Source organism: Ostrinia furnacalis, unplaced genomic scaffold (assembly GCF_004193835.3).
Source record: "Ostrinia furnacalis isolate ACB-3 unplaced genomic scaffold, ASM419383v2 OfSCF1611, whole genome shotgun sequence".
In the NCBI taxonomy this organism is placed as follows: Eukaryota; Metazoa; Arthropoda; class Insecta; order Lepidoptera; family Crambidae; genus Ostrinia; species Ostrinia furnacalis.
In genome coordinates, this window is record NW_021131850.1 from 81,967 (window position 1) to 98,051 (window position 16,085).

Below are 16,085 nucleotides of genomic sequence, written 5' to 3' on the forward strand. Positions count from 1 at the left end.
AAAATCTATAGCCGACGTCACCCTGAAGTTTAAATAAATCTTTATTTATTTGAGTTTTCTTCTTCTACAAATAAACGAAAAAGTACGAAAGTTATTCTTATAAGTCGGCGGACGCTACATTTAAGTTGTCCCTTTTCTAATCGAGCTACCAAATCGCTAATGCAAAGTGATAGCAGGCCAAATGCCATCCCTTCTTATAGCATTATTCTTTTGTTTTTTCTTTTGAAACTTTTTTCATCTGAGCATCACGTAATCTCATTTCAAAGTCACCAACAAACAATTGTAACACAAACCATGACTCTAGCAAATTATAGTTTAAAAATAGCTGAGCCGTGTTACACATTTGACAAGATGATAAATGTCCGCGAGCCATAGCCCAAGACGAGCTAGTTTTTAGAGTCTTGGCACGCTTCGTGAATAAAAAAGTTTTAGAGAGATTATAGCGCAAATGATAAATTTAAATCACGGCCTACGAGCAATTATGGAAAATGGAAGCTTTATATTATTCTATTTATTTAGGTTAAACCTAACTCAACATTGGGCTGGCTGTGAATTTTGTATTTAAAAATAATGTTATGTGCTTGTTCATTATGAAGAGCTTTGCACATAAAATAATATTGTAAATAAAATGTAAAATGCTTTTATTATTATTATTCGTGAAAACCGTTTTGAATTTAGGTATAAACAGAGGTATAAATGGCACGCGTCAAACACTTAGCAGGCTTTCAAAATGACTAAATCCAGATCTTACTAATATTAATATTTTATCACCAAAGAGTCAAATATAATCAAGGTTTAATTAAATAATGGGCCCGTTTACATTTTAAACGGGCTTTTAAAAATAAAGTTCAGACAGGGCTTTATACTAAAAACTTTTTTCAGCGAAAGTTCGCAATTTTTCACGTTATTTATTTTCTTCATAGGTATAAATAATAACTATACCGCAAATTGTTTAAGCGACTTAAAATATTTTTTAAAAATATTATTTATGTCATTCTTGTTTTATTTCCTGGAAAAAGCAAAAGATTTTACGTGAAGGTTGGCAATCAGAGTTTTTGTCTTTCCAATCTGTCCATTACACCCTTCCCATTTTTAATTGCGTTAATTGAAAGTCAAAACATCGTGGAAAACAAAATCACAAAAACAAAAACCAACCAATGCCTTTATTCGAGTGTTGAGTATCTGCAACTGACATCGGGAAAACACTTTTCATTCAGTTTCCTCGCTGTACAGTCGGCGGCGTTGAGGCGGCGGTCGGCGACTCGGCCCCAGTGCTCGGCTTGACTCGGCGATCAGTGCACGCCACGTCGTTCCGCGCCCGCTGAATTTCGCGTAATTACTATCAGTCGCACGGTTTATATCACAAATTACCGCAATGGACAGTACTCTGATTGGATTTGACAGAACGTAAGTACTTTTTTTGGAAGCAACTTTTTTGTGTTTCAAAATTGGAACAGGAATAGAAAACTTTTTTGAAAGAAAACAAACTTTGCGTTAAAAATGTTTTAATAAACTTTCAGTTGTTAATAGTTTTATTAGAGCGTGCGTACGAGTATATTTGTGGATATCAGTGAAAATAAATCGTTCGTAACGGGGTTTGATGAATGAAAAGACATATAAAAAGTCGTAAAAACACGGTGTCGAAAATAAATTAGATAAACGGCGAACAGGTTTCGGCGGCCATGTTTGTTTTTCTCAATTAAACATTTCGTTATCGTTCGTCAATATCAAATTAGGTGCTGATGAGATTGCGCATTTCATTATTTTAATTAGAATCTATTGATTATTTTGTCTTTAGTAAAGTTGAGATGAAAGTATCTTGATGAATGTCGAAGTTGGGAGAAGTTTTTGGTGAAATGTCTTATATTTGTACGCATATAAGGAAAATGTTTTTCTCCGAGTAAGTAGCATAATATCTAATCACACTTGAGTAGCACCCGGAAACGTAGCCTTAACAGATGAATGAGAAATAATTACGGCAGCATGAGACACGAGATAAATCGACTCATTATGAAAATTACATTACACAAGTGCGATGTAGAACAAACACAGATTTTCACATAGCTGTTCAATGTGTACCTTTGTATGTACTAGTTAGTACAAAATATTTTTAATTGAGAATGCTAAAAATATAGAGAAAGTGCATTTTAAACTAGTTCCAAGCTAGTCTTGATTGATAGTCCAGAAAATCATGTGAAAGGTCAATTTAAATGATGCTGGTTCACCCTTTGAAGTAATTAACGTAGTTTGGCATTTGTATTTGAATTCGTACCTAACTGAATTGCAATTCATTCGTTCGTCAAAAAAGATTAGTTACTAGTAGCAGCACCCTGTGGTTTGAAGAGATTAATATTTTTCTTTTTCTGTAAGTACCAATTAAATTCATTTAAAGATCAAAGCGATCACTAAAACGACCACTTGCTTACAAATAGATTAAATGATCTCAGTATAATTATGTGCCCACTAATATAAAATACGATATACTGTCACGTTGATTGTATGAGTAGGACTCAATGTGTCGCCATCTCAGATCATAGATGATCTGAGGTCGCCATTGATTTCTGACATGGCTCGTAGACACACCTACATTTCGGCTTCACAACTCCCAAACCGGGAAAAAATACATACGAGTGATTCCATTTTAACACAACAATACTGAAACAAAATAAGTAGGTGATTTTTCACAAATTATGCGAATTTTTGGGAATCCAATACCTACATACCTAGCGTAGAAATTTTACCTCTGGAACACGGCCGAGTATACAAACTAGTGTCACGTTCTATTGTTGTACTTTGATCCACCAAGATTGGTTCTTTGATTGTCCCAGCAGGCGACTCGGACAAACAGTTTATATAGGGTGTTTAAGTCGCTGGCATCTTTTTAAAATGAGCCTCTACTCATGATACATAGTATTATTATTACATTGGATTTCCTCAATTAAGATACAAATCCAATGTGTTAAAATTGCAAATACCTACTAATATAAGGGAGAGTCCGCTAATTTGGACCAGTTTTTTTCAATCCAATTTTACACATAGTTTTCTTTTGTTTTTGCTAATGTCCATGGTATATAATAAAAGATACATTATTCAACTTACTATTTCATAAGTATTAATTAACATGATTGTTGTATATTTAGCACAAATCAACAAAGTACGAGTTCAGAGCTTCGGTCCAATTTAGCCAACCGGTTCGATAAATAATTTGTACCACAGGGTTACTAAATTGGATTTCAATAAATTTTAAGCCTATAAAAAAACTGTGGCAAAATATTATGCGATACATTCTTAACAAATTAGGAAACGAAAAGGAGCAGTAGTTAATAACATAGACAATCGATATTGTTTTACACGTTATCACGATTTTAATTACAAGTTTTGTAATTTCAATTATCGTAACGCACACTTGTTCCTAATCTACTTTGCCAGTCTTTTGCTTTCATTTATTGTTAGTCAAACATAACTACGCTATTATAACTTCAAAATATGATTTACTAAAAAAAATTCAAAATCCTTTGGTAAAGTTCCATACAACTTGATGTGGTACAATTTAGCCGACTAGGTGATAGTGCTTTTAAAAAATCGGTAAAAAATATAGCTTATAAATACCGAAAAATGTTTCAAATAATTGTAATCCACACTAATTTACGCTTCGAAATAATATATTAGACTGTTAAATTTAATCACAGGGTGTTTCCCTGTGATTAAATTTAACAAAATTACAAACTAAACATGTATTGTCAAAAGTTACTTGAAAACAATGAACAAATATTTTTCAAAATAAAACACACGTGTTTGTTGTCACGGCAAAAACCACATGGCCGATATTAATTGATTTTAGTTGTATATCGCTGAGTGTTGCAATTACAGACATTCAATAAATACTTTACGAAATATGAGGGTGGTACAATTTACCCGGCGGCTCTCCCCTAATTCATACTTTGTAGGTACATAGGACGGGACATCAAGCTTAACACTGGCATCTTATTTCGACAATAGGTATATCTATACAATCGTTATAAACTCTGATGAGCACACTAACACAAATAAATAGTAAAAACAAAGACAAAAAACTCATAGGATTTGTCTCATATTTGGAAAATATTACTGAGTATCATGAGTAGATAAGTTTAAATTTCATCCTGTATACATCAGTTTATATGGCGATATGTGGCTTCGGAGCGAGGTGTCAAAATAATTGGGTCTGCTGGGGTGAAGATCTGTTCATGCTCAATGCACTAACGACATCAGATCAGTGACAAGCAATGATTACTTTGGTTTGTCACATTTAAGGAGAAGTAGAATCGTGGTAAAATAATAAGCTGCATTATGTTTGAGAAGTTTATCAAACATTTTCGTCAACATTTATCAGAACAATAAAATTTTAATCTTTATACCCATGATGACGTATATTTATAACCGGTAAATCGGTTCAACTCAACATCCATTTACTATAATTACGTTTGTTCAGTACCTACCTACACGAATATCGATAAGGGAAAACACTGAAGGATTGGAAAATATTAAGATTGTTGTTTTTGTCCGTTTACATAAGTTGGTTACTTGGAGGGGAAAGGCGTGGCATAATAATATTTCGAGACAAACACATATTCTAAATACATTAGAATGGGACATAGAACCAAAGCACGAATCATCAATTTATAAGACAGTCAGAAATAAGTCGTAGCATCCTGATTAAATTTTGCTCCGCAGCGTTGAGGCGCCGTCCAATCATAAACAAAATTAAGGAACTAATCTTAACCGTATTCACAAACGATGCTTGCTTAAGTGAAGCAGCAAATCGCACAGCGTTGAATTAGAACTCTGTGATTGGTTCGTGTGTCACCCTGTGCATCCACGCGTACTGTGAGACCTCATAGTAATGCTTGTGAATACGGGCGTCAGTGTTCTACATACAATATAACTCAAGATGGCAAGTGTCATTTGAGCCACTACACGTCTTTAGCAAGTGAAAAATGATCCTTCGAATTATGGGAAATATCATTTCGGCAGGATTCATAAATACTCGTATGTCACAAAAACGAACCTTCCTGCTGAGAAGTCTCTAAGTTTACTATATCACATTTCTATAAATAACCTTATCATTTACTAAACAAAGAAAACAGTGTTACATTTAATTATTTCTGTTGATTAACTGTTACTTTTTGCTAGGCTATAGAATTCCGGCGTTCGGTAGGTATTCTTATTGCGATTTTGAGTTCTTCACTATTATAAAGTAGGTACACTTTTCTTCAAATCTAAGTAAGTACCAACTCAGTAATCTTGGACCTGGTAATTTTACTTCAAGAACAAATTATTAGTTTAATCCAAAAAGAAAATTCTTATAATGAAATTGTTTAACAGGAATCATCTAATCATAGAGTTACCCTAGGGCGAAAGAAAATGAAACGTTTACATAGAATTAAGAAGAAACCAAGTTGCCGAAATGATGTTTATTCCAAGTAATTACTTCTTGTTTATGTAAGCCGTTCCATAATCTTATTAAAGATCAACGAGTAATATTAACGTAAATTGTTACAGAGTGACATAATTAGTTAACGTTAATCACGTTATGTTGTTTCCTCTTTGGATACATATTGTAGGGTTGATTATAATATCTGACAGAAACGTTTTGGGTTTAAGGGTGGTGGCCCTGGGCGTTCTCTCTAACATATAACGTGTAGTCTGACATCATGATCAGGGTGATTTGATGTCCGAGTTTATGAGATATTATATTAAGATGTTACTTCATAAGGTAAATGAAGAAGTGAGTGAAACTGAGTGAGTTTATTATTTGCTTTAATATTCCACACAATAATTGGTCACTAATACTTGGTATCCAAATCTGTGATAACTAAATGCTGAAACTTTGAACTAGGGTTCAACTCGTGCGTGACTTTTTAGTAAGAGTATTTCGTTGAGTCCTGTTGGAAATATGCATGAAATTGACGATAACTTATTCAAGTGCAAACCCTTGCAGCAAAAGATTGGCACGTGATATTCAAAGTAAAAATTGGGAAAAAGCAATTAACGGGAGTGTATGTACATATGTACCTATACGTCGCCATCCAAAAGTATTAATGAAAAAAGATAATCCAATTTTCAAATTATTAAAAATTTTAAAAATGTGAGACAGCAAAAGACTAGCGACCCGCCCCTGCTTCGGATCGGATAGGTAAAATGAACATTAAACTTAAAAACCTTCCTCTTGAATCACGTATATCAAAAAAACAAAATCAAAATCCGTTAAGTAGTTTTAAAGATCTAAGCAAACATAGGGACAGACAGATCAAATTCAAAGACAGGAAATCAGGAAAGCGACTTTGTTTTATGTCATGTAGTGATTACCTGTAGGTAGGCTTCTAAACTTGACACCTAGAAAACTCGTTGCAATAAATATCTACAGAAAATAATAACTCTACCTTTTCATAAAACTTGCTGTCTACGCCACATTGCTTTCTGCGCGTCTGAAAGAGGATTAATAAAATCCTTTTCCTCACTCGTGATTATTGCTTCAGTAAATCACACTCCTGAGAGCAAATGGCTGAACAATTAAACACAAATGTCACCTTTACACAAGAAGCAATTTTTCAGGCTTGAAAGAATGGGAAGGGAAGCGGCTGGGGCAGACAAAAGAATGATTGCTCCTATGTGCTGGCTCAACAGGAAGATTCGTAAATGCCCGTATTGTTTCAACCTTTGATTTTGTTCACAGAATTCGAAATAAATGGTAGACTTTTAAGACTCCTGTGGAGATGCGACTTCATAAAATTGTCTCGATACTCTAACCGCTTCCGACCGCGAAAAAGCAAAAAATGTTTAGTAATTTTTGGTTCCCTGTGACGTTCGTAATAACTCGTAACTCCAAGAGCCGAATAGCCTCAGAAACCAATATTTAGATACTTGAGACTACTCTCGGTTTATGTGTTGAAACAGTTTTATTGGAAACTAGATCAAATAAGAAGTGGCTTGCTCAGCGCGAGTAAGTTAAGTTCAAAACTCTCAAGATGCTTCTAAATTCTAGATAGTCAGTGGACCCTATTTTCAAGACTTTGAGACAGTTTCAGACCAATTGTCAATCAGTCTCATGGATAATTCAAAGTGCCTTGTGGTGGCAATAGGTTTTCGTCGACCTAAGTAACTAACGGCCGTATTCACAAACGATTCGACCAAACAAGAGTAAATATTAATCTCAGAATAAATCAACAATTATTCGACATTTTGAAATATTTCTCATACTGAAACTGTCAATGTGCCAGTTATACTAGGAGTTATTCTCAGATAAAAATTTGGTCGAATCGGGCCTTAGTGAAGCAGCAAATCGAACGCACGGCATTGAATAGAGCTCTGTGATTGGTTCATGTGTCATGGTATCACGCGCAATGTGAGACCTTATAGTAATGTTTGTGAATACGGGCATAAGTCTCTAAGTTAAAATTTGTTTATTTTAGTGTTAGCTTCTATTTACACTTTCCTTAACTAATTATTATTCCGAGAATACAAACGAGTTTACTTTCTGTACCCTTGTCATTTTACTGGGCACAACCATTAATAACGAGCACCTATTGCTAGGTTTAAAGTTGTACCTCTAGAATACACAAAAGCTTGAGCGACAAACCACACACAATTTATTATAGGATGATATTAGGGTTCCTCAAGTTCCAAAGTTTGTAAGACAGTTGTTGTTTTTGTCTAGTTTTTGTCCGCGACTTTGCCGGCTTGGATTTTCAGTAATAAGTAGGTATTGCGCGTATCGTAGGAAATATTGAGACGTAAAGTGTTAACTAATAGCTACTCTCTAATTAAATACGTCATGTTGCTACAACATAAATGAATGATATAATTTCCGTAACTTGATAAATAATGGGTAACTGGCAAAATATGGTAAAACTAGCTGTGCCCGCGACTTCGTACGCGTGAAAACCCGTTTTCGCAACATTTTTCATTGTTGCTCTGCTCCTATTGATCGTAGCGTGATGTTGTAGGTATAGCCTATAGCCTTCCTCGATAAATGGGCTATCTAACACTGAAAGAATTTTTTAAATCGTAACCAGTACTTCCAGAGATTAGCGCGTTCAAGTAAACAAACAAACAAACTCTTCAGCTTTAAAATATCAGTATAGATAAGAGTTACTTCCTTATTTACATTAGTGATTTTTAAAATTAATAACAATTTTCACGGACATGTTGTCGCTTATTTATGTTCTATTCTTCGTTAGCTAAGTTTATTAAAATGACGCAATCAAAAGTTTTTCAAAAACAACGGAATCTGTTATTTGTTTATAATTATAATCTTAGACTAACATCCTTTACATTATAAACGTGAACCAGTTTTTTTGCGTTAATTCGAAGCTTCTTTATACTGCTACATACGCAATTTACATGTCGAGGTCGAATTTAATACGTAAGCGTGACAAAAACGTTTTTTTCCTGGTGAACTTCAATTGTGTAATGCCCGCATATTTTTTTTAACTAAAACGTTCGTATGTTAATTGAGCTTTCTATTTTAGTGAATTCCTAATTCTCCAACCCGCCTGCCAAGCGTGGAGATTATGGCAAAACCCTTCACTATAGTGGAGGAGGCTCATAGTCCAGCAGTGGACTGTAAAGGGCTGTTGATGATGATGATGATGATGATGAATTCCTAATAAATTGCCTACTTTTATTCACATGAACATGTTTCTATAAGTTACGAATGTAGGTACCTACACTACAACTCAAGTTAATGCTGTGTATCTTATGTACTTATTATACAATAACAAACATTTGCAGGCTGATGTGTGTGCAGTGAGCCAATAGACACCGTACATAAATCGTATTATAAAAAGGCTTTTCTATTAATTGTTAGGTTGAACAGCACGTAGGTACTTAATAAATTTCACTTTGGTTATTTTACGATTAATCAAAAATGTTCACTAACTTTGAATTTATTTTTCCCAAGTTCATCGGCTAGGTATTTAAAATATTTATGCAAAGGATAATTTATATGAATCCCTTTTTCCATTTCAATATACTTTGACCCTACTAGGTACCAAAACTGAAAGAGACTTTAATATATTCCAGGGCCAATGATAAGAGAAATTCATAATTTAAATTAAAAAGGCTTGAATCATATTCAAAAGGCCCAATCCCAGGGTTATAATAAATGCGGGAGGTTGTTGGAAAAATATAAGGGTTGAATGAAAAGTTCTTCACTTATTTAATTTCAAGCCTCGATGCAAACATTATGAGTAAAAATTTTATTGTGGTCCAATTTTTAAATACCTAGTAAGTTATTAAAGTACATGATTGACGTTTTGACATACTCCCAATACACAGATTTCTTTTTTGGGTGTATAATTATTCCAATAACAGTAACAGATAATTAACTTAACGAGTATTAAGCTAATAGTTGTTTCCTGGAACGAGCTTTTTTTAAAATATCAAATTGTGGCACTATAATTTCATTTATACGCACACTGCGTGTAATACCTAGAGGTACTTATCTGAACTTTAGCTTTTGTCGTTGAAAAAAGTTTTTTATCGTTTCGTTCAACAACTCAATTGAGTTTTCATTAACGAGTTTTAAAAACACCATGTCCACAAATATTTATTTTGGCTGCGTGGGATGATCCTAAAACAACGTTTTGAAAATCCGGAATTCCGCATACCATTTTGTCTTATTTTAAAGAATAGCCTTTGAAATATTCCTCATTTCATTTTCGAATGGATATGCAGCTGAAAACTCGCCCGGGACTGAAAAATAATTGAAAACAAAGGTTTTGCCCCATATTGTTTTTATTCCTTTATGCTCACTTAAACATTGCAACTGGTGATATGATTTTATTCAAAATTTTAACGTACCTGTTTTGCCTGACCTTTAATAATAATAAGCATTATCATCATTAATAATTCAAAAATGGAACTTGTCAAATAATGAAAGTGTCGTCGCCATTTTGGCTAAATCGTCGTGGTTGCATGCCATAAAAGAAAAAAAAAGTTGTCCTTTTGACGCCCACTCGCGACTGTATTTTGTTTAAATCTTGTTGCGTTGAAATGTCTAATGTGTGAGCGTGTCTTGATTGTTATTTGCCGGCATATTAAACAAAGCTTTTAGGCCACTCCCAAACCCCAGAGGACGCCAACCCCCGCAAAAAAGGTTCTAATTATTAATCCACCGCCAACGCATTACCTTCATATCCGGTAGACGCCTACTTAGTTCAAATAAAAATAGATATTGTAATCTCTGATCAAAAGATCTTAATTTGTGACGTCACTGCTTTTCAAGGTCCACCAATCGAATCTAAGCATGATTTTGTAGCCACTGCAAACTTCATTTATAAAAAGGACAATGACCAAAAATGTATGGAGTGTGGTCCAAATGTCCATCACTAACGAGACCTATGTAGTAAAATAGTCTACTAAATACTGATTCATTATAACCAAACCGCAATCAAAAATATGCTGTCAGTAAAAAGTTATGACTGAATGAAGTCTGTTTTTTACCTATTCATCCGAAAAATGTTCTTGATTTATCATTCTATCCATTGCACATTTTGGACTAATCTACGCATGTTATGTCATGACGCATGTGGCGCGGGGTTATAGATGAATTCTATTAAATATTATACTAGCAGTGCCTACGACTTTATACGCGTGAAAATAGTTTTAATAATATTTCCCATTTTAACAACAGTTGTCTTTACTACTCCGCCCCTATTGGTTGTGGGGTGATGTTATTTATCCTAAAACCATCCTTGATAAATGGGCTATCCATAACAAAAATATTTTTTCAAATCGGACCAGTAGTTCCTGAGATTAGCGCGTAAACTACTACAATTTTTCAAGCAGTCATAACTTTTCACTGACAGCTTATTTTTTTTTTCGTCCCATACTGAAAGTTAATCTGTATTTAATGGACTATAAGCCAATATAGGTCTCATTAGTGGTGGACATTTGGACCAATTTTGGTCATTGTCCTTTGTGGAAGTAAATATTATTAAATCTTCTTATATACATATATAAAAGAAAGTCGTGTTAGTTACACCACTTATAACTCAAGAACGGCTGAACCGATTTAGCTGAAAATTGTCAGGGAGGTAGTTTAGAGCCAGGAGAAGGACATAGGATATTTTTTATCCCGTTCGAAATAAAAAAAAAGGTCCGCTTATTTATTGCCATTAAGGCGGAACAAAGTTCGCCGGGTCAGCTAGTCTATATATATAAAAGAAAGTCGTGTTAGTTACTCCACTTATAACTCAAGAACGGCTGAACCGATTTAGCTGAAAATTGTCAGGGAGGTAGTTTAGAGCCAGGAGAAGGACATAGGATACTTTTTATCCCGTTCGAAATAAAAAAAGTCTGCTTATTTATTGCCAATAAGGCGGAACAAAGTTCGCCGGGTCAGCTAGTGATAAATAAATCTTACTTTGGAAATCATTGGTAAATATTATTTGTGTTATTTTTTTGCCAATTAACATGAATTTTAGAAATCCAGTCAAAACTATTTGATTTCCTCTGTATTAACTTTGACTGACACTAGCAAGATGATTGGACAAGTTCTAGAATTTTGATCAATCTCATCCTGCCTTGTAACCACTATTAATGTTGGATAGAGTTTTGAATGTAATTTTAGAGTACCAGCCTCCAACTATCAAAGTTGGTTCAAAACGTTCCGTAAACATTGTATAAACAAAGATTAGAATTTGGGTCTGCACATAGTTGTTATGTACTTTCAGAAACATGACTTGTGATACATAGTAAGTAACTTGTTTAGATGAGAAACGTTATTTATTACCTACCTATTCCTACGTGAGAACGCTACAGTGCGAATGCAGTTAGGTAGCTTGCTGATAATACTTAAAAATATTGGTAGAGCTATTCCTTTTAGCTAAACAACGTTGTTTTTTTCAACAATATCACCAAATAACAAAAAAAAATTATGTATAAAAATAGGTAGATATACTGTTACAGTTTGTTACAATCGTGTCTCTATTCTCTCACTTCAAAATCAAATGTGTATGTTTCTTTCTTCCCTTTTCTTGTTCCCACGATACAAATATTTATTTTAGCGTTATTTTCCTTGTCTTTATTATTTTTTCTTTTTACCCAAAAGAAATTCTCTTTCCTTTCAGATCTCCATCTTTAGAATGTCCTTTTACAAATTCTTCTAGTTATAATGGTTTTTGTATTGTAAAGTCAACCTTTTAACCCTGTACGTTGCATAAAGCATACATTACAGGGTAGAAAAGATACTTAAGTGGCTTCACTCTATTATTTCTAAACTGTAAAAGATAACGAAAAACTAGTTACTGATCCTGAAAGTGCTTGGCTGTGTGCTGTGGAAACATTGAATTTTCGGATAAATCCAGATTATTCTGTAACCTATTATTGATATCGTTTGAAAGAACTCGTGAAGCACTTTCAGAATCACTAACCAGTTTTTCGATATCATAAATAGTTTCGAAATAATCGAGTGAGATCACTTATCGTCTCCATAGGTACATATAATATACAGTAGTTGCTAGGCTTTGACAAAGTAGAAGGCGTGGGTTTTCAATTTGTTATTTATAGTCCGAATTTCCGGACTATACAAAATGCTGGAATGGAACACTTTTTTGGAAGAACGAACTTAGTCTACATAAAATCTTAGAAGTTATTTACAAGCAATAAACTTCACAGTAAAAGTAGATCGTAGCACTTTTCACTTGTTGAAGGATATTCGCTTGTAATATGACATATAGGATTCGTTCGAATCGAATTCGTATCGAATGTGAATTTATTATTTAGCAGAACTAAAGACATTCCTTTTAGGTAAGTACTTAGGTATTTTATAGTTTGGGTGGTAACAGTATGATTGTGGTATGATTATGTAGCTGAAAGAGCGCTACATCTAACTTCTTGATCTACAAACTCGAGACTTTAGTCTGATCCCCGATAAACAAGAATCAGTATTTTTAAATGTTAACTAGAAATGTTGTTGTTCTTGTATAAAGTAACATGAGATTGTTTGCTCTAGAACCCCAAAGCCAAAGCCCTAAAAAGTTCATAAAACAGAAAAAATGCTTTATAAACGAATAAACAATGTTATGTTTTACCCGCTAAATCTGCAAACAAACACATGCCTTTTAACTTTTTCTACCCGCCATCCATACACATAAACTTACGAAAACACGACCTGCATAATAAACGTACATTTTGTGAAACATTTATGTTGAGTTATTCTAATTCCTGCGAATTGTGCGTAAGTGGGTGCGACTGATTCAGTTGATATTTGACACAACATTTACAAAACGGTTCAGCTCTGCTCACAAAATGCTAAAGATCCTACCCAACTTCGAAGGTGACAATAGCAAAACTATTTTCTCGCACCTTTATAATAATAATAAATCTACTTCTTTTAACCCTTTTCTTGGCAGTGTGCATTTATAGATACGTTGACCAAAATAAAAATATGGGGGAGAAACCAAAAACTATTTTCAAATGTTTTTTTAATAAAACGTTAGCCCAAATACTACAGATTGTGTTACACAGTATAGAATCGCTACAGGCTGGACAGATTTAACAGTAATATGCAAAATGTCAGACCTTTGACAGGCGTTTACGCACCAGCTGATAATTTTTATTATTTTCAGTGTTTTTTGTAAAGAATATTGGTGATTATTTGTAGTAATATGGATAGTAAATAAATGTTTCTTGATGATAGTGCTGTTTTTTCATCCCAAAACTTGTATAATTATTCTTGTACGATGCGGATTGTCCGAATGTATCTCTAAATGCACATTGTCAGATACGTAATAATTTACTTTCAATTTAGAATGTATCTTTAAAGACACATTGCCAGGTTCTCGTTGAATTTATTTTATGATTTTTTCATAGATTTTATCGCATAAAAAAGGGATATGTTATTGGTTAGTAATATTTAAAGCTGTTAATTATAATAGACTGATATGAGTTTTAATTCATTTACTAAAGAATCGTTGTTTTTTGGACAACTTAGTGCTGCAGCACCATAAAATCAGGCGTGCAAAATGCTGGTTATGGTTCCAAAATCTCGAACCAGGTCGAAAGTCAGTAGCGGTGACACTTCAGCTGATGAATTAGAAGCCGCACTTAGCCTCCTGGTTCTCTTGGGTAGTTATCTTCCTACTCCAACCAACCCAAATCACCCCAAAGAGCGAGCAGCCTGTCCAGGCTGCTGCATGCTTCTGGTTATAAAGCTGGTGATTGAAGAATTTTAGGCAGTTCGACTGCTGCATAGTTTCCCTGAGAGTTCCCGAGATCCATTTCCGCTATCTTGCGTTTCCACTGCAAGTTGGATATCTAATTATCTTCAATCAAAGACGTGAACACAGTTCGGTACCAGTTGGCATCAATACCCCTCGTATTTCTTTAATGGTCTTGCAAGATTCCCATGTGTTCTATCTGCATTTGCTTCTCCTGGATGGTAAGAGGGATCTGAGGTTCGGGAGATACTCCAACGACGTTGATGGAGTGGTTCTCATACATCCAAATGCAGCTATACTTGCAAGGCGTTACAAACTTTGAAGTGTTTTTTTTTACTTTGTTTTCAGTTTTTTGTAAAAGATATTTATTTTTTATTTTTCAAATAAGAAATAGCTTAAGGTTTTGTAGTAATTTTCATTTAAATAACTAATTTCTACTAACAAATAAACCATGTTTTAATTTACTACAAAGCTGGCAATGTGCACTTAAAGATACATACTATATTTCCAAAACTACATACCTAAGATTTTTTTTCGTATTTTTTACATGTTTTTTACTCGTCATAAATCCAATATTTATAATGTAAATCACAAATATTAACAAAAACCGTCGTTGCCAAGTATAGGGTTAATGTAGGTATAGTTAGTTGGAGTGGATTATTATTATGTTCTTGCAACTCACGAAGCGAAGCGCGAAGGCGAGTGATCTTTACTTGTGTGGGTGCGTGGACATGCACATAACGATAGTGTAATGACTAATGACACGTAATGTCTATCAAAACTTTTGAAAATCGAACAGTAGCGATGGTAGCGAGCCACCACACATGTAAAGCTACCTATTCGTGAATTGCAACAACTACGAGTAGGTATATCTATAAACAAAGCTGCACATAAAATTTTGAAATCGCACTCCTGCCGTTTCGAGAGCAAATGAGTCGAACAATTACCGAGAGTCAGTATTGTGTGACATACAAGGTATTCTATTTTGTGTCTTATGCAAAAAAAAACTGAACCAAATTGAAAATCAAGTAGCTATTTACTTATCCTACTAGTTTATATTCACAATACGTGTTGCAACATTATTGATGCTTTACATATAATAATTAAGATTACGCCACATTCAACAAATCGGAGGTGGAATCATTTGACAGTTAATAACGTACGATAAAGTCAGTAAACAAAGCGTTTGACAGAATAATCGTACGTTATGAACTGCCAAATGATAACGATTGCTTTACACAAAAAAATGCATCAAAAAATGTGAAAATGAAACTGGATGGTTTCATGTTTCTGCGTCTCGGTCACACTGTAATACTACATAATTCATCCTCATAAACATGCTTGCCGTCATTATTATGCTAATATAGAGTAACATTTGCAAACCACTGAATAGGTTGTTTTTATTTTCATTTTGAATAATTTCTTTTGACACTTGTAAATGTATACTTGTGAGCATGAGGACATTTTAAGCCCTATGCCGAAGGTAATTAGTACATAGTTGAAAAAATAATTTAGCGTCAGTTTATTTTTTAGTAGGGTAAGTGCGCTAGTTTTCGTCCAATTAGCGGAGTTGCCAACTTTGTGATGCGAAATGAATATCTTAAAATACCCTTACTCATATGTATCATTATGTCATTTTAGTCCTTATATAGTCTACTTTACGTTAATATTATATGACAATAAGTAAATACCACGGGCTTTTTTATAAAAAATATTTTATGCAAAAGAGGCGATTTCACTAGTTTTCGTCCAAAAAAATCAGTTTTCGTCCTAGTGTACGCTAGTTTTCGACCACTGTGTAGAAAAAAGAGTGCAGTTGAATTATTAACTTAAAACCAATTCTACAAACAGTAACTATGGATTGTGGTATATCATTTGAAA

General features: G+C 33.9%; 1 protein-coding gene across 1 annotated transcript in view; it reads left to right on the plus strand.

Annotated features, from left to right (window-relative positions):
• Positions 1 to 1,246: 1,246 nt before the first annotated feature.
• NGR-A13 (neuropeptide receptor A13) overlaps positions 1,247 to 16,085 on the plus strand; it is a gene marked incomplete at its 3' end in the record, with an annotated part of 38,343 nt that continues 23,504 nt past the window's right edge. Inside the window, exon 1 of the mRNA XM_028304952.1 lies at positions 1,247 to 1,407. The remainder of the gene's footprint in view (positions 1,408 to 16,085) is intronic.